This window comes from Lepidochelys kempii, chromosome 4, assembly GCF_965140285.1.
Source record: "Lepidochelys kempii isolate rLepKem1 chromosome 4, rLepKem1.hap1, whole genome shotgun sequence".
Lineage (NCBI taxonomy): Eukaryota > Metazoa > Chordata > Testudines > Cheloniidae > Lepidochelys > Lepidochelys kempii.
Genome location: NC_136383.1, coordinates 51043491 through 51062808, shown reverse-complemented (window position 1 = coordinate 51062808; position 19318 = coordinate 51043491). Strand labels below are relative to the sequence as shown.

General features: G+C 44.3%; 1 protein-coding gene across 3 annotated transcripts in view; it reads left to right on the top strand.

Annotated features, from left to right (window-relative positions):
• The window catches only part of CLGN (calmegin), an 89078-nt gene that overhangs the window by 8538 nt on the left and 61222 nt on the right, over nucleotides 1-19318 (top strand). The window lies entirely within an intron of this gene.

The window sequence follows — 19318 nt, the reverse complement described above, 5'->3', positions numbered from 1 at the left end:
TGAAGTGGTTGGGTTTACATTAAGGACACAACTGCCGCACCATAACCTAGTCAGTCATGAAACTATTTTTCAAAGCCTCTCTGATGCACAGCATGCCTCGGTGTGCTCTTCTAATTGCCCTGCCCTGGCTGTTCAAAATTGGCCACTAGCCGATTTGCCTCAACCCCCCCCCCACATCTTCCCCCTTACTCTCACAGATATTATGGAGCAAATAGCAATAACAATGCAAATATTGCATTCACTGAGGTATAACGTCCGCAGACAGCGCCAGTGCCCCTATAAACATCCCAAGGCACATTCTATCACCATTCTGCACTTGCTCAGCCTATAGTTGAACTTCTTATTGCTGTCCAGGCTGCCTATGTATGGCTTCATGAGCTGTGGGAGCAAGGGATAAGCTGGGTCCCTAAGGATAACTATTGGCATTTCACCATCCCCAACAATAATTTTCTGGTCTGGGAAGAAAGTCCCTTGCTGCTTTCAGAACAGCCTGGAGCTCCGAAAGATGAGAGCGTCATGCACCTTTCCCAACCATCCAACATTGATGTCTGTGAAATGGAACCTTGTGATCCTCCAGTGCTTGCAGCACCCTTGAGAAGTACCCGTTACGGTTTATGTACTGGTTGACAAGGTGCTCTAGGGCCAAGATAGGGATATATGTTCTATTGCCCCACCACAGTTAGGAACCACATTGCAGCAAAGCCATCCACTATGACCTGCACATTTCCCAGTTACTACCTTCTTAGCAGAAGGATATTGATTGCCCTGGCTACTTGGATTGCAGCAGCCCCCACGGTAGACTTGCCCACTCTGAATTGATTCCCGGCTGACTGGTAGCAGTCATGCATTGCAAGCTTCCACAGGGCTATCGACACTTGCTTCTCAACTGTCAGGGCAGCTCTCATCTTGGTATTCCTGCGCTTTGGGGTGAGGAAAGGCAACTCACAAAATTCCATGAAAGTGGCCTTATGCATGCAAAAGTTTCACAGCCACTGGGAATCACTCTATACCCGCAATACTATGTGGGTCCCACCAGTCTGTGCTTGTTTGTCGGGCCCAGAATCAGCGTTCCATTGTATCAGCATGCTCTAATGCCACCATGATATCCCAATTGCCACCTCCCATGCTTTCAGGAACATCTGTGTCCCTTTCCTCACAATCTTCCTTGTGCTGGCGACTCCTAGCCAGGCTCTGCACATACTGCAGAATAATGTAAGAGGTGTTTACAATGCTCGCAATCAGTGTGCAGCTGAGTGAGCTCCATGCTATGGCATCTGCACAGATAACCCAGGAATAAAGACGTGAAATGATTGTTTGCTATTGCTTTTATGGAGGGAGGGGAGACTGATGACGTACCCCCAAACCACCCGTGACAATGTTTTTGCCCTATCAGGCATTGGGATCTTAACCCAGAATTCCAATGAGTAGTGGGGACTGTGGGATAGCTACCCACAGTGCACCATTCCGTGAGCCTATGCTAGCCACAGTATTGAGGACACACTCCATCGACCTAATGTGCTTAGTGGGGATACGCATGATCGACTGTATAAAATCGCTTACTAAAGATTGACTTCTATAAAATCGACCTAATTTTGTAATGTAGACATGCCTTCAGTTGCTTCTACGTCCTCCCTTAGATCTGGAATGCTCTTCTTGAGCTGGATCCAGTTCTTCTGCAATGCCTGCAAGAGACTAGCTAAATAAGTCACATATTTTTGTATTTGGCTGAGTGGCTTATCTTCCTTGTATTCTGCACTAGTCTTGCTGAATAATTGCATAATCATATGGATGATGCCTCGTTCTTCCTCTTTTCCCTATGCTTCTCCCTGGCTGTCTTGGTTTTCTCTTTGGCTAATGTCAGACACTAGCTTGTAAACTCTTTGCAGTAGATATTATATTTCTTCTTCTATGAGGTGCCAAACATTGTATTGCTTTCTGCATAATAACCTTAGGAAAAGAGACTATAAGTGTAGTAACAAATTGCAGGAGAGAGAGGTAGCATGTGCAACAATTCATTAAGCTGCTTGCATGTGGAAAGGAGAGTCTTCTGTATGATTAGCATTGGGGATATCTCCTTTCATTTGTTTAGAGGAAATCTTTTTATGTTTACAGTGACAACTAATTCTTTTAAAGCATACTGGAACACTGTATAAGGCTAAAGTATTTCCCACCATTCTCAGTGATAGGATTGTGTCATTCCCACTCTGGAGTCAGCTGGAACAGAACTGTCAACCAAAACATTGTCTTGAATGAAAGTTCTGCCACTACTCTCTTAGAAGCTTTCCCCCAGTCTTCTGGCCCTTTTAGGCCTTGCCTGTATCGCTTTTCTCTACAAGATTTAATCTTTAGGGCAGATGGATAGCACTTACCTATAGAAATTACAAAGAAAATCATAATTTCAAGTTCTTCTAACATCAGACTTGTCACTGCACTGTGGTTGACAGGAATATAGAAATGCAGGTTAAATCTAGAAAATCCGAGACTGCTCCACAGATTTATAAATGTATGTTCTTTGTGGTACAGAAACTGTTTTCCTCAGTGTTTTGGTTTAATACATCTTGTGGGTGCTACTGCAATCTAAATATATTGTATACAGCTTCAGAAACACCTCCCCCAAAACTCCAAAAGACATCTTAAAAAAGAACAGTCACATCTCAAACAATTATGAGAAGCCATGAATGGAACTCTTCTTCTCACCATACCTCCCACAGATGACAGTTGGGGACTTGAGGTAAAAGGTGGATTTAGGAGATTACTATTAATCTCTTCTCAGCAGAATCCCTGTTAATGACTAGCATACAGGGGTTGGTGACACTGGGAATGCAAAAGGCAAGCGCTGTAATGTCTTGGAGGCTTTACAGAACAAACTTTGTACTTTTTGTAAAGTGGTTAAATGAGTTTGTATTATAAAGGCAAAGAAACTGGTCTGATTTGGGTATCATAATCCCTGGATACTATTGGAGACCTCTCTTATATTAGTATACTCTTACTTATTGATTGGGTCATCCAATGATTATATGATGACAGGAGCGATTACCACACAAAGCCGTCTCTATCTTAAGTAGAGTTATGAGGATGGTTTTTGAAATTCCTCTCACTTTTTCTTCTCCCATCTCCTAAATCTCCACTCCCAAAAAGAGAAGAGTGGGCAGAAGATCTAAGAAGAGTTGGAAAAATAACATCACTTTTTTCTCATGGTCTCTTTACCTTCGACAGAAAAAGGGGATCTTCGTGGATCTGGACTGGAATAGTCTGAGGAGGTGCCTCACAACAATCTCTCAAGACAATTTAAAGAGTAGGGTTTTTTAAAAGAGGAGAGAAATTAATTTCCTTACCTATAACTTTATTTCTTGTAATAAAGAGGGTCTGGATGATACTCACGGTTTATTCCTGCTCATGCCACCTTAGTGGAGGCAGTTTAGGCTGTAGAATTTTTCCTTTCTCCTGTAGTACTACAGTCTCTTCACAGGAGATGACTTCCAAAACTGAAACTGCACAAAACATAATACCTTTGTAGATTATGGAAGTGTTAATTCTATATTATATATTATATGTGTGGAGAGTCTGTGCAGACCAGTGGATATCCTCCATTGTGAGAAATAGAAATAGCAAGTAAGAAATCTTCTGTTTCTCATACATGGGCATGTGCTGATCTGGATTCTACTTATTGGAATTAGCAAGAAAAATACATTCCTGGGAAGGGAAGAAATATCAAACACAAGTTTAAAATCTGAGAACTTTATTTTTATAACCTTAATTTTATTTGCTTGATTAGTTTATATCAAATGAAACGGAAAGAACCAAAGACTTCTCAGCTGAGGAAGGAATGTCGCTCTTGTAGCGTTTGAAGGAATTGCAAATATAATTGAACAAAGCTGTATGGTATGCAACCTAAGGCTTTGAGGATTTTATTGGGAGTTTTTCTGACTTGGCATATTTCGTTCGATCTACTGAGACTTTTTTTAAAAAATGCTTGTTTTAAAAAGATTCCCATGAAGAAAGAATAAGATCTGACTTTCTCCAATCTTCAGGTGTCATTAAAGTGTAGTATCACTGGACCAAAGCATTAAACTGTGTTCTTAAAGATGTCTAGATTTAAGGCAAAAATAAGGGAGAGAAATAGACTTGTATAAGTGGTTTCTTGGCTGTGGACAAAGTAAGGACCTAGGCTAAATACTACCTTTTCAAAGAAGAATCGAAGATGGAAGCTCTATTAACTCCATAACTAACGTACGTCAACTGGTAGAATAAATTACTGTGAGGAAGACAAATGTGGTGAGACCTCCACTGGAAAACTAAAAAGGTGGTGGTATGAGGTTGTGCAGAAAACAGTCGTGCTGCCCTACTCCTGTTCCATAGCTATAAAGAAACAGAGGACTGATCCTTTAGGTGACTGAAGTTTAAAGTTACAGCAGTCACCCATGAGATAGGTCTCAATAGGTAGTTGTAAATGGGGAGGTGTCATCGAAGAAGATGTTTCCAGTGGGGTCCCACAAGGACTGGTTCTTGGCCCTATGCTATTTAACACTTTTGTCAATGAGAATATAAAATCACTGATAAAGTTTGGAGATGACCTAAGGCTTGAGCAACGGTAAATAGCAAAGAGGACAGCTACTGTTACAGTGATCTGGATCATTTGGTAAGCTGGGCACAAGCTAACAATGTGCATTTTAATATGGCCAAATTATTAGTCTTTTCTCAAGGAACAAAGAATATATGCCATACTTGTAGGATGAGATGGGGGTCTTCTATTATGGGAAGCAGTGAGTTTGAAAAGGACTTTTGAATGGTGGACTATCGGCTGAACTTGTGTTGTGGTGAAAAGAGTAATGTGATTTTTAGATGCCTAAATGAGAGCATCAAGTAGGGGTAGAATATTTGACACTGGTGTGACTGCTGCTACAATACTGTGTCCTGTTCTGGTGTCTGCAACTCAAGAAGGATGTTGATAAATTGGAAGGAGTTCAGAGAAGATGCATGAGAATGATTAAAGGATTTGAAAATGTCTTTGTGATAGACTCAAGGAGCTCAGTCTATGTAGTGTGAGAAAGAGGAGGATAAAAGATGACTTGATCATAGTCTATAAGTGCCTACGTTGGTGTGATCTAGGGACCCCCTTGATGCCACCTGGCAGTGGTATAAGGGATACGTAAGGGTTGACAGAGATCCCCTGGCATAAGGGTTTACAGAGATGTATATAATAGTTTGGCAAGCAAGGTCTCTAACAAGAGCTAAAAGAAAAGGGGTACTTATGGCACATTAGAGACTAACCAATTTATTTGAGCATAAGCTTTCGTGAGCTACAGCTTACTTCATCGGATGCATACTGTGGAAAATACAGAAGATATTTGTTTTTATACACACAAATCATGAAAAAATGGGTGTTTATCACTACAAAAGGTTTTCTCCCTCCACCCTCACCCCAAACAAACCCATTCTCCTGTTGGTAATAGCTTATCTGTTTGGATAATATTTAAGGAGTAATCTATCTATAATTAAAACTGTGTCCATAAGGTGTGTAATTTAAAACAAGTCATCAGGAGGCAGGCAAGGGGCTGTAAACTCTCTGGCTGGTCATTTTATGTTGTGAGACACTATACATTTGTCTTACAGAGCCTAGTGCTAATGGATAGAATGTGAATTCACATAAGAGGAGATCTGTGGGGGGATAATACAGCAGAGGGCATCCAGTCTACAAGTAAAGACAATGGGTTTTGGGGTGTAAATTGTGGTGCAAAGGGAGGAGACGAGCTCTGTGTGTGTATTTCATGAAAAAAGGATCACCGCGTACCTGCCTTAAAAACATTGAGCAATACTGTGAAACAATAACTAGTTAAATCTAGGTTCTAGAATGTATGTTATGATTTTATTTTGTTTCCAGTATTTCTGTTCGCTGTCTGAAATCGCTACTTAGTTAAACTTGTTTTCCCTATACACATAAGAGTGGTCATCTGAAGGGAAACTGGTAAGCTGCTACTATGGAAGCAGTGGCCCGGGGGCGGGGGGGGGGAGAATGCTTGGAGGTTGGACTGTGCTTACCACTAACCTGAAGAGAGCAAGTGGGGCTTGTGTAGCTCTGGAGGGGAGTTCTTGTATTGCCTGTGGCTGATGGGTTTGGGATGCTGGCCCTCAGCAAGCACAGGTTAGACTCCTTCATGCTAAGGGCAGGTGGTAGCAAAGTGCCTTGCAATCTTGGGTACCCACGGGAAGCATCATAATGGGGAACAAAAACCTTTAATAATAGGGATTCCACAGCTTCCTTAGATAGTTAACTTGTTCTAGTGCCTAGCATTATAGTTAGAAAATTTTCCTACTATTTAACTAAAATCTCCTTTGCCTCAGATCAGGAAGGAATCCGCTTATCCCGCCCTCCATGGACATGGAGAACAATTGATCAGCATCCTCTTCGCAATAGCCTTTTAACACATTTGAGGATTGCTATCTGGTCCCTGCTCAGTCTACTTTCCTTAAGACTAAATATACCCATTTTTTAAAAACCTTCCTTCATAGGTCATGTTTGGACATATTTTCTTTTTTCAATGCTTTTCTAGGGGTGTGGAGGTGTCTGTCTCTCTCTCCCCATCCCTCCAGTTTGTCCACATCTTTCTCAAAGTGTGATGCCCAAAACTGGACATACTGCTCCAGCTGAAGCCTCATCAGTGCTAAGTAAAGGGGAACAGTTACCTCCTTTGTCTTACAGGTGACATTCCTGTTAATACAGCCTGGAATACGTCCCTTTTTGCACCCACTTTATAGTAATTTTGTTTACAGCAAGTTTTCCTGGTTTGGTTATGAGGCTGTCATGAGGGACTGTCAAGATGTATTGCATCTGCTGTTACTTTCCCCCTATTCAGTAGGGAAGTAACACTGTTAAAGAAGGAAATTAGGTTGATTTGGCATGATTTGTTCTTGACCTTTAGGTGCTTACAAATTGTTTAATTTGTTCCAGTATGTTCCTAGGCATCAAAATTAAGCAGACAGGGCTGTAATTCCCCAGGTGCTCTGTTTCTCTTTTTAAAGATAGGTTATATGTTTGCCCTTTTCCAGTCCTCTGGGACTTTACCTGTTCTCCAAGAGTTCTCCGAGATAACTGCTAATGGTTCAGTGATTGCTTCAGCTAGTTCCTTAAGTACCCTAGGGTGAATTTCATCAGGCCCTGCTGACTTGAGTGCATCTAACTTGTCTTAGGGTATGTCTACACTACGAAATTAGGTTGAATTTATAGAAGTCGGTTTTTTAGAAATCGGTTTTATATATTCGAGTGTGTGTTCCCACAGAAAATGCTCTAAGTGCATTAAGTAAATTAACTCGCCAGAGCGCTTCCACAGTACCGAGGCTAGAGTCGACTTCTGGAGTGTTGCATTGTGGGTAGCTATCCCACAGTTGCCGCAGTCTCCGCTGCCCATTGGTTGAGATCCCAATGCCTGATGGGGCTAAAACATTGCCGCAGGTGGTTCTGGGTACATACCGTCAAGCCCCCGTTCCCTCCCTCCCTCCGTGAAAGCAAGGGCAGACAATCATTTCACGCCTTTTTTCATGAGTTACCTGTGCAGACGCCATACCACGGCAAGCATGGAGCCCGCTTAGGTAACCGTCACCGTATGTCTCCTGGGTGCTGGCAGACGCGGTACTGCATTGCTACACAGTAGCAGCAACCCATTGCCTTGTGGCAGCAGACGGTGCAATAGGACTGGTAGCTGTCATCGTCATGTCCAAGGTGCTCCTGGCCGCGTCGGCCGGGAGCGCCTGGACAGACATGGGCACGGACTAAATTTGGAGTGACTTGATCAAGTCATTCTCTTTAGTCCTGCAGTCAGTCCTATTGAACCATCTTATGGTGAGCAGGCAGGCGATATGGATTGCTAGCAGTCCTACTGTACCATCTTCTGCCAGGCAGGCAAGAGATGAGGATGGCTAGCAGTCCTACTGCACCGTCTTCTGCCAGCCAAAGATGTAAAAGATAGATGGAGTGGATCAAAACAAGAAATAGACAAGATTTGTTTTGTACTCATTTGCTTCCCCCTCTTCCCCGTCTAGGGGACTCATTCCTCTAGGTCACACTGCAGTCACTCACAGGGAAGGTGCAGCGAGGTAAATCTAGCCACGTATCAATCAGAGGCCAGACCAACCTCCTTGTTCCAATAAGAACAATAACTTAGGTGCACCATTTCTTATTGAAACCCTCTGGGAAGTCCTGACTGAAATACTCCTTGATGTAAAGCCACCCCCTTGGTTGATTTTACCTCCCTGAAGCCAACCCTGTAAGCCGTGTCATCAGTTGCCCCTTCCTCCGTCAGAGCAATGGCAGACAATCGTTCCGCGCCTTTTTTCTGTGCAGATGCCATACCAAGGCAAGCATGGAGGCCACTCAGCTCACTTTGGCAATTAGGAGCACATTAAACACCACACGCATTATCCAGCCGTATATGCAGCACCAGAACCTGGCAGAGCGATACCGGGCGAGGAGGCGACATCAGCTCGGTCGCGTGAGTGATCAGGACATGGACACAGATTTCTCTGAAAGCATGGGCCCTGCCAATGCATGCATCATGGTGCTAATGGGGCAGGTTCATGCTGTGGAATGCTGATTCTGGGCTTGGGAAACAAGCACAGACTGGTGGGACCGCATAGTGTTGCAGGTCTGGGACGATTCTCAGTGGCTGTGAAACTTTCGCATAAGTAAGGGAACTTTCATGGAACTTTGTGACTTGCTTTCCCCTGCCCTGAAGCGCATGAATACCAAGATGAGAGCAGCCCTCACAGTGGAGAAGCGAGTGGCAATAGCCCTGTGGAAGCTTGCAACGCCAGACGGCTACCTGTCAATTGGGAATCAATTTGGAGTGGGCAAATCTACTGTTGGGGCTGCTGTGATGCAAGTAGCCCACGCAATCAAAGATCTGCTGATATCAAGGGTAGTGACCCTGGGAAATGTGCAGGTCATAGTGGATGGCTTTGCTGCAATGGGATTCCCTAACTGTGGTGGGGCCATAGACGGAACCCATATCCCTATCTTGGCACTGGAGCACCAAGCCGGCGAGCACATAAACCGCAAGGGGTACTTTTCAATAGTGCTGCAAGCTATGGTGGATCAAAAGGGACGTTTCACCAACATCAACGTGGGATGGCCGGGAAAGGTACATGACGCTCGCATCTTCAGGAACTCTGGTCTGTTTCAAAAGCTGCAGGAAGGGACTTTATTCCCAGACCAGAAAATAACTGTTGGGGATGTTGAAATGCCTATAGTTATCCTTGGGGACCCAGCCTACCCCTTAATGCCATGGCTCATGAAGCCGTACACAGGCAGCCTGGACAGTAGTCGGGAGCTGTTCAACTACAGGCTGAGCAAGTGCAGAATGGTGGTAGAATGTGCATTTGGACGTTTAAAGGTGCGCTGGCGCAGTTTGCTGGCTCGCTTAGACCTCAGCGAAACCTATATTCCCACTGTTATTACTGCTTGCTGTGTGCTCCACAATATCTGTGAGAGTAAGGGGGAGACGTTTATGGCGGGGTGGGAGGTTGAGGCAAATCGCCTGGCTGCTGGTTACGCGCAGCCAGACACCAGGGCGGTTAGAAGAGCACAGGAGGGCACGGTACGCATCAGAGAAGCTTTGAAAACCAGTTTCATGACTGGCCAGGCTACGGTGTGAAAGTTCTGTTTCTCCTTGATGAAACTCCCCGCCCCTTGGTTCACTCTACTTCCCTGCAAGCTAACTACCCTCCCCTCCTCCCTTTGATCATTGCTTGCAGAGGCAGTAAAGTCGTTGTTGCTTCACATTCATGCATTCTTTATTCATTCATCACACAAATAGGGGGATGACTACCAAGGTAGCCCAGGAGGGGTGGTGGAGGAGGGAAGGAAAATGCCACACAGCACTTTAAAAGTTTACAACTTTAAAATTTATTGAATGCCAGCCTTCTGTTTTTAGGCAATCCTCTGTGGTGGAGTGGCTGGTTGGCCGGTGGGCGCCCCCCCCCCCCCCACCGCGTTCTTGGGCGTCTGGATGTGGAGGCTATGGAACTTGGGGAGGAGGACGGTTGGTTACACAGGGGCTGTAGCGGCAGTCTGTGCTCCAGTTGCCTTTGCTGCAGCTCAACCATATTCTGGAGCATACTGGTTTGATCCTCCAGCAGCCTCAGCATTGAATCCTACCTCCTCTCATCATGCTGCTGCCACTTTTCAGCTTCAGCCCTCTCTTCAGCCCGCCACCTCTCCTCCTGGTCATTTGTGCTTTCCTGCACTCTGACATTATTTGCCTCCACACATTCGTCTGTGCTCTGTCAGTGTGGGAGGACAGCATGAGCTCAGAGAACATTTCATCATCATTTCATCTTTAAAAAAGGGAAGAAGGAGGCCTGGGAACTACAGGCCAGTCAGCCTCACTTCAGTCCCAGGAAAAATCATGGAGCAGGTCCTCAAAGAATCAATCCTGAAGCACTTAGATGAGAGGAAAGTGATCAGGAACAGTCAGCATGGATTCACCAAGGGAAGGTCATGCCTGACTACAAATCTAATCGCCTTCTATGATGAGATTACTGGTTCTGTGGATGAAGGGAAAGCAGTGGCTGTATTGTTTCTTGACTTTAGCAAAGCTTTTGACATGGTCTCCCACAGTATTCTTGTCAGCAAGTTAAAGAAGTATGGGCTGGATGAATGCACTATAAGGTGGGTAGAAAGTTGGCTAGATTGTCGGGCTCAACGGGTAGTGATCAATGGCTCCATGTCTAGTTGGCAGCTGGTGTCAAGTGGAGTGCCCCAGGGGTCAGTCCTGGGGCCAGTTTTGTTCAATATCTTCATAAATAATCTGGAGGATGGTGTGGATTGCACTCTCAGCAAATTTGCAGATGATACTAAACTGGGAGGAGTGGTTGGTAGGCTGGAGGGCAGGGATAGGATACAGAGGGACCTAGACAAATTGGAGGATTGGGCCAAAAGAAATCTGATGAGGTTCAATAAGGATAAGTGCAGGGTCCTGCACTTAGGACGGAAGAACCCAATGCACAGCTACAGACTAGGGACCGAATGGCTAGGCAGCAGTTCTGCAGAAAAGGACCTAGGGGTGACAGTGGACGAGAAGCTGGATATGAGTCAGCAATGTGCCCTTGTTGCCAAGAAGGCCAATGGCATTTTGGGATGTATAAGTAGGGGCATAGCGAGCAGATCGAGGGACGTGATCGTCCACATTGGTGAGGCCTCATCTGGAGTACTGTGTCCAGTTTTGGGCCCCACACTACAAGAAGGAGGTGGATAAATTGGAGAGAGTCCAGCGAAGGGCAACAAAAATGATTAGGGGTCTGGTGGAACACATGACTTATGAGGAGAGGCTGAGGGAACTGGGATTGTTTAGCCTGCAGAAGAGAAGAATGAGGTGGGATTTGATAGCTGCTTTCAGCTACCTGAGAGGTGGTTCCAGAGAGGATGGTTCTAGACTATTCTCAGTGGTAGGAGAGGACAAGGAGTAATGGTCTCAAGTTGCAGTGGGGGAGGTTTAGGTTGGATATTAGGAAAAACTTTTTCACTAGGAGGGTGGTGAAACACTGGAATGCGTTGCCTAGGGAGGTGGTGGAATCTCCTTCCTTAGAAGTTTTTAAGGTCAGGCTTGACAAAGCCCTGGCTGGGATGATTTAGTTGGGGATTGGTCCTGCTTTGAGCAGGGAGTTAGACTGGATGACCTCCTGAGGTCCCTTCCAACCCTGATATTCTATGATCATGAGTGTTTTCTTTCTAATCTTCACTAGCCTCTGGGAAGGAGAAGATCCTGTGATCATTGAAACACATGCAGCTGGTGGAGAGAGGAAAAAAAGGGACACTGGTATTTAAAAAGACACATTTTATAAAACAGGGGCTACACTCTCTTTCAGGGTAAACCTTGCTGCTAACATTACATACATAGCACATGTGCTTTCGTTACAAGGTCGCATTTTGCCTCCCCCTACCATGTGGCTACCCCCTCAACCCTCCCTCCTCCCCGTGGCTAACAGCGGGGAACATTTCTATTCAGCCGCAGGCAAACAGCCCAGCAGGAACGGGCTCCTCTGAGTGTCCCCTGAAGAAAAGCACCCTATTTCAACCAGGAGACCATGAATGATATCTCACTCTCCTGAAGATAACACAGAGATAAAGAACAGATGTTGTTTGAATGCCAGCAAACATACACTGCAATGCTTTGTTGTACAATGATTCCCGAGTACGTGTTACTGGCCTAGAGTGGTAAAGTGTCCTACCATGAAGGACGCAATAAGGCTGCCCTCCCCAGAAACCTTTTGCAAAGGCTTTGGGAGTACATCCAGGAGAGCCGCGAATGCCAGGGCAAATTAATCCTTTCACATGCTTGCTTTTAAACCATGTATAGTATTTTAAAAGATACGCTCACCGGAGGTCCCTTCTCTGCCTGCCGGGTCCAGGAGGCAGCCTTGGGTGGGTTCGGGGGGTACTGGCTCCAGGGTGAGAAACAATTCCTGGCTGTTGGGAAAACCGGTTTCTCTGCTTGCTTGCTGTGAGCTATCTACAACCTCATCATCATCATCTTCGTCCCCAAAACCTGCTTCCTGTTGCCTCCATCTCCATTGAAGGAGTCAAACAACACAGCTGGGGTAGTGGTGGCTGAACCCCTAAAATGGCATGCAGCTCATCCTAGAAGTGGCATGTTTGGGGCTCTGACCCGGAGCGGCCGTTCGCCTCTCTGGTTTTCTGGTAGACTTGCCTCAGCTCCTTAAGTTTAACGCGGCACTGCTTCGGATCCCTGTTATGGCCTCTGTCCTTCATGCCCTGGGAGATTTTGGCAAAGGTTTTGGCATTTCGGAAAACTGGAACGGAGTTCTGATAGCACGGATTCCTCTCCCCGTACAGCGATCAGATCCCGTACCTCCCATTCAGTCAATGCTGGAGCTCTTTTGCGATTCTGGGACTCCATCATGGTCACCTGTGCTGATGAGCTCTGCATGGTCACCTGCAGCTTGCCACGCTGGCCAAACAGGAAATGAGATTCAAAAGTTTGCGGTTCTTTTCCTGTTTACCTGGCCAGAGCATCTGAGTTGAGAGTGCTGTCCAGAGCGGTCACAATGGAGCACTCTGGGATAGCTCCCAGAGGCCAATACTGTCGAATTTGGGGTACTGTGGACACAATTTGACCCGGCAAGGCCGATTTAAGCGCTAATCCACTTGTCAGGGGTGGAGTACGGAAATAGATTTTAAGAGCCCTTTAAGTCGAAATAAAGGGCTTCATCGTGTGGACGGGTGCAGGTTTACATCGATTTAACGCTGCTAAATTCGACCTAAAGGCCTAGTGTAGACCAGGGCTGAAATAGTCTTTAACCTGTTCTTTCCCTATTCTGGCTTGTGTTCCTTCACCGTTGTTACTCTTCATAATTGTTAAGCATCTGATCACAATTAACCTTTTTAGTGAAGAGTAAAGCAAAATAGTAATTAAGACACCTCAGCCTCTTTGGTGTCATCCATTAGCCCTTCTTCCCCGCTAATAATGGATCTACCCTCTCCTTTGTCTGTCTTACTCCAAATGTATTAGAATCTTTTTATTGCCTTTTTGTCTCTTACTAGATGTAACTCATTTTGTGCCTTACAGTTTCTGATTTTGTCCCTACATGATTGTGCTGTTCTTTTGTACTCATTGTTAGCAATTTGTCCCTGTTTCCACTTTTTTTCATAAGATTTTTCCAGTCAGTTAAAAAAACAAAACAAAAAAAACCCCCATCCCAATGCACCCATATTGACCTCTCTATTCTTTCTTTCTGTCTTACCTTTTGCACTGGGATAGCTTGCTTCTGTTTGTGTCTTTTCAATACTGTCTTGCTGAGAAACTGCAAGCCCTACTGAATTCCTTTTCCCCTGAATGTTCTTCGTATGGGTTCTTACCTACCAGTTCTCTCTGAATTTTAGTCTCCTTTTTTTTTTGAAGTCCGCCCTTCTGCTGCTCTCACTACTTCCTTTTTTTATTATTTCATGATCACTTTCACCCAAGTTGTCTTCCAACTTGAACTTTCCCAAATCCTTATCTGTGGTCTCGTTATAGACGGTTTCAGAGATTTTAATAGAAACTGAACCTGTTTGGTGTCAGTAATGTCCCTAGACCATATTTACTGCTCACTATTCAAACCCTGTTATGAAGAGAAATGTATTAATTTGCTTGTGGGTTTTCGTATTGCATTATCAATATAGTTATTGTGGGTTTTCCTATTGCACTTATCAAACATTAATTAATCGTCTCAAAACGTACGTGAGGTGAGACATGCCATTATCCCTGGTTTTGTAGATGGGGATTTGAGGCACGCAGATTAAAGCCAGAAGTATCCACAGACTATGGGAGCTGCCTAGGACCTGATTTTTTTTTTCAGAGTACTTAACATGATCGTGCAATGCATATTCAAGCACAGCTCTCATTTACTACAGTCTCAGCTGAGTACACCGCACTTCTGCAACTCAGACCCTTAAGTTTCAAGTTGGGCATCCAGAAAATAACGAACACACAATTATTGACCATATCTGAAATGTTTAGTTTTAGTGATTTGCTTAGAATTACATAGGACCTCTGGCAGATGCAGGGATAGAATCCAGGTTTCCAGGGCAGTTTTCAGCTATCTCGGATTGGAGGGGCTTCATGGCTCTCTTCTTCTTTTCCTGCAGTCCCCTGCCTTAGTAACTACACACCTTCCAACTTCCTCAGCAAAAGAGGGAGGGGTCCTACAGACAACAGCCTTCTTCACTACACATCCTTGATTTATCCACAGAACATGTCCATCCTATGCACTGAATGAGGCAAGGGTCCTGTGCAAAAAAAAAAAAAGTATGTGTTCATGTAATTAGAATATATCCTAATGGAGATGAATGAGGAAGGGAGACAATTAGAAAGTGCCAGAATTAAGACTACCTTTGCTTAACATTTTATTTTGACTTTTCATTCTTAATGTTCTTTTAACATAGGTTTTATGTAATCTCTGAGGAGGGAAAAAAGCAAGCTGGAGAAAAGTCTATTTTATTGACACTGACATGGGTAATCATCAGGGTTGCAATTAGATCCACCTAAGACCTCTCTGCTACTTGAGCTAGTTGAGTAACTGATAGCAGTAATATGTGGTCATACTATATGGGGACCAGTATTTGAGGGGGATATGAGACAGATTTTGCCAGTTGGCTTCATAAATATTTGCAGACAGCTGAGAAATAGTGAGACTATTCACCAGTGGGCACAGACACTTGTTTTCTTCTCCCTCCACTCCTCCTCCCCCAGCTCGATGCCTTCTTCCCTGTTGCTTCCAAACTGTCTGTCCTGTCTCTTCTCCACTCCTGGCTTCTTGTCCCACTCACATTCTTTTTGCCTACCCAGTCCCCACTCCTTGGGTTTTGGGTTTCTCATCTCAGTTGTAGTCTCTTCCTCTGGGCTCACTAAGTCAGTTTGCTTTCCCTGTGAGTCCCAGTCCCCAGTTCCTTTTTTCAGTATACCTCTACCTCCCTGGGGTCCTCATCCAAAGTGTTTCCCACAACCTCTTCCTTTCCCTTCACCACAATGCCTGGGCATTAACTGGGCATTGTCTCCCTTGTTCATTGAGAGCACAGGGGAGAGAGGTTCTCAAGTCCAGTGCCTGGCCCCACCCCACCTTGTCCCAGAACAGCTATTTCAGGGAAAGTTCAACTTCACCCCATAGCCGTGGGCTGGGCCTGGAGCATTCTGCAGTCTAGTAGCATGTAGAAGCTGAGAGGGGGTGGTGGATGCTCTATCTGGCCAGCACTGAGAGCTGTGAGAGGCTTGAGTATGCCCAATGAGGACAAGGACTTTGGAGATTTTAGCTATTTATGCCCCGTAGCGACTTTCAGTTTATGCAAGCTCTACAGTTTTAGGAGCTTATAACTTGGCCCAATTTGGGTGAATTTTCACAGGGATTTCATAAGGCATATCCCTGATACAAAGGCCACCCCCTGCCAAATCAGGAGAGCCTTAGAGCATTTCAGAGAGAAGGCTGCCAGAATTTTTGAACATAGAGGAAAATATTGTTTTGCCCAGCCTTTCTTGCAGATGACTGAATCATTTTGGCGGAAGTCTTACAAATGAACGGGAGAACTTCAGCCCAAAAAGTTTGGCAAAGTTATAAGCAACTGAAAAAGGGGTTTTAAAATGAGAAGTGTTGGCAGTCTTAATGTAAAATAATTGCTGGCAAAACTTGCTGATAATACAGATTGTTGGGATGGTAAATAATGATGGAGAATAGGTCAAACTGGATGGCTTAAGCAAGGTGGGCTCATTTTAACAACCTCTGGGTTTTTTTGGTTTTTTTAATAGAGCCAAATGCAAGGTCCTATTTTTAGGAACAAAGAATGTTGATACAAGATGAGACAGTATTCTGGAATGTGGTGATGTGGAAAAGGACTCAAGGTTATAATAGGTGGCATATCTAAGAAGGTGCATGTAATCCTTGAAAACATAAGGGAATATCAAGTAGGTGTAGAGAGATGGTACTGCTTCTGTATATGGCATTAGTGAGACCATTACTCAAATACCATGTCCAGTTCTGCTGTTCTTGTTTAAAAAAGAAAGTTGAAACATTTGGAAAGGGTTCAGAAAAGAGCTACAAAAATGATCTAAGGCATGACAAACCATGCTTTATATCTAGAGAGAAGGTTAAGAGGTCACTTGATTATGGCCAACAGGAGACAGGTTTATGTGGGAAAGATTTCTAACAGGAGATGCTCTTTAATGTAGCAGCAGTGGCTGGAAGATGAGGCTAGGCAAATTCAAACTAGAAATATTTTACATGTTTTTAATAGGGTGACTAACCACTGGAATTTACCTGAGGAGATGGTGGATTCTCAATTACATAAAGTCCTTAAAACCAAGATTGGATGACTATCAAAAAGATATCCTCAAACAGACCTTCAGGGGTTGATGCAGGAATTACTGTGGCTTTTGTTACGCAGGTGTTTAGGTTATTGTAACAGACCTTTCTAGCCTTAACTTAGGAATCTCTGAACACCAACAAGAGTAGAAATTGTGGTTTTGAAAAATTATGATCCCAAAATATGGGAACATAAGGCTTCAGAAATCTCTAGGGAAGTGCCATTGATACCCATGGGATCTAAGATTTCATTTAAAAATTGAAAAAAGACATTTTGTAGCCTTATGGTTATGAAGAGCCTGCTTAATGTGAACAGTATACATTTAATGCAGTAATGTCTTTTTGAATCTGCACAGACCAGTGCTGCCACTGGTGGTGTGTGTTAGCTGTTAAGGGAAGGGTGTGAGAGGGAGGGGGGAGACTTTCACTCCCAAACCCTGAAGCAGGAAGCTCTTTGGGGAGTCCAGCCACCCTAGCAGAGGGCTCCATGGATGTGTGTGTACACACTCCACTCCAGAAGAGGCCTCTATGCATGTTTGCTGAGAAGGTAGGGTGGCCATCTGCTATCTCAGCAGAGGATTCTGTTGAGGTGTGGGGGGGTTAATGGTATAAACTGATTCACTGTCTGTGGGATTGCTCAACTTCAATTGATTTGGTGTATTGGTGGGGGGCATTAATATTGGAGTGAAGAGTGGTATCTGTGGATCCAAGCTGAAGATACCCGACTAGCCGGAGATGGACCAGGAGCAGTTGTGGCTTGAAGCACTAACACATTTTGATCTGGTGAGTAGACTTGGTCCTTGGGCTAATGAGTGCTGGAAGAGAAGGATTAACAAGTGGATTTTTAGAATTTGGAGCAATTGCCAGTGGAAAGGCTTTTAAAAATGAGGTACAAGATGGATAAGAATTGGAGATAATGCTGAGGAGGTTTTTTGTATGTTTTATATTTGATTATGAATCACTGACCCAGCTACTGAACTGTGAAGGGGGAAAAAAGGGTTACTTTAAGTACATTTTCAGAAGATGATCATCTCGTTAATGGAGATGTAAACATTTTTTTCTTCATCCAAACTATCATTCTAATGAAAGATTAGAGAACACCATAGGAAAAGACGCACAAACAGGCCTTGGGAGGCAGACCTATCCTTGCCCACAGACAGCCCACCAACCTGAAGCATATTCACACCAGCAACTACACACCGCACCATAGTAACTCTGACTCAGGAACCAATCCATACAATAAACCTTGATGCCAACTCTACCCATGTATCTACACCAGCGACACCATCACAGGACCTAACCAGATCAGCCACACCATCACCGGTTCATTCATATGCACATCCACCAATGTAATCTACACCATCATGTGCCAGCAATGCCCCTCTATGTACATCGGCCAAACTGGACAGTCCCTACGTAAAAGGATAAATGGACACAAATCAGATATTAGGAACGGCAATATACAAAAACCTGTAGGAGAATGCTTCAACCTCCCTGGACACACGATAGCAGATTTAAAGGTAGCCATCCTGCAGCAAAAAAACTTCAGGACCAGACTTCAAAGAGAAACTGCTGAGCTTCAGTTCATTTTCAAATTTGACACCATCAGCTCAGGATTAAACAAACACTGTGAATGGCTAGCCAACTACAAAAGCAGTTTCTCCTCCCTTGGTGTTCACACATTAACTGCTAGAAGAGGGCCTCATCCTCCCTGATTGAACTAACCTCGTTATCCCTAGCCTGATTCTTTCTTGCATATTTATACCTGCCACTGGAAATTTTCCACTGCCTGCATCCAATGAAGTGGGTATTCACCCACAAAAGCTTTTATGCTCCAATACGTCTGTTAGTCTATAAGGTGTCACAGGACTCTTTAGCGCATAAATAGACAGTTTCCCTTTCAGTGATAGCTGAATATTCCCAAGGTGTGGTGGCGGGTGGGTGGTTTGTGGCTTTTTTTGTTTTTTGTTATGGTCAGTTTTCTGATATGGCAGGTCAAAGGAGGGGCTTTTGTATGTGATTTGTGTTGGGAATAGAAGGAGAAAGCTAACACATTCTTTTGTGAGTAGCCCAGAAGGAGTTAAGGGTAGCTATGGTGTGGCATCTTGTTGGAAAGTGGCTGGACATGGGCCTTGTGGACATGTGCAGTGAAGATGGTACCCCAAAACTAGCTTTAGCAAGTGTTGAAACAGATTTTTAAATCTTGCTGAGGCAGTCCATGGATGTTCTCAAACACCAGTACACTAGAGTGAAACTCTGCGGTTGACTGTGCAATAGAAAAGCTGCCTAACACCAGCCAAGATGGTCTCCATCTGAGTGGTATCGATAAAGTAATCACAGATATGTAGGACCGGAAGGGACTTCAAGACGTCATCTTGTCCATTTTCCCTGTGCTGAGGCAGGATTGTGTATACCTAGAACATTCCTGGCAATGTTTGTCTAATCTGTTCTTAAAAACCACGAATAACGGAGATAA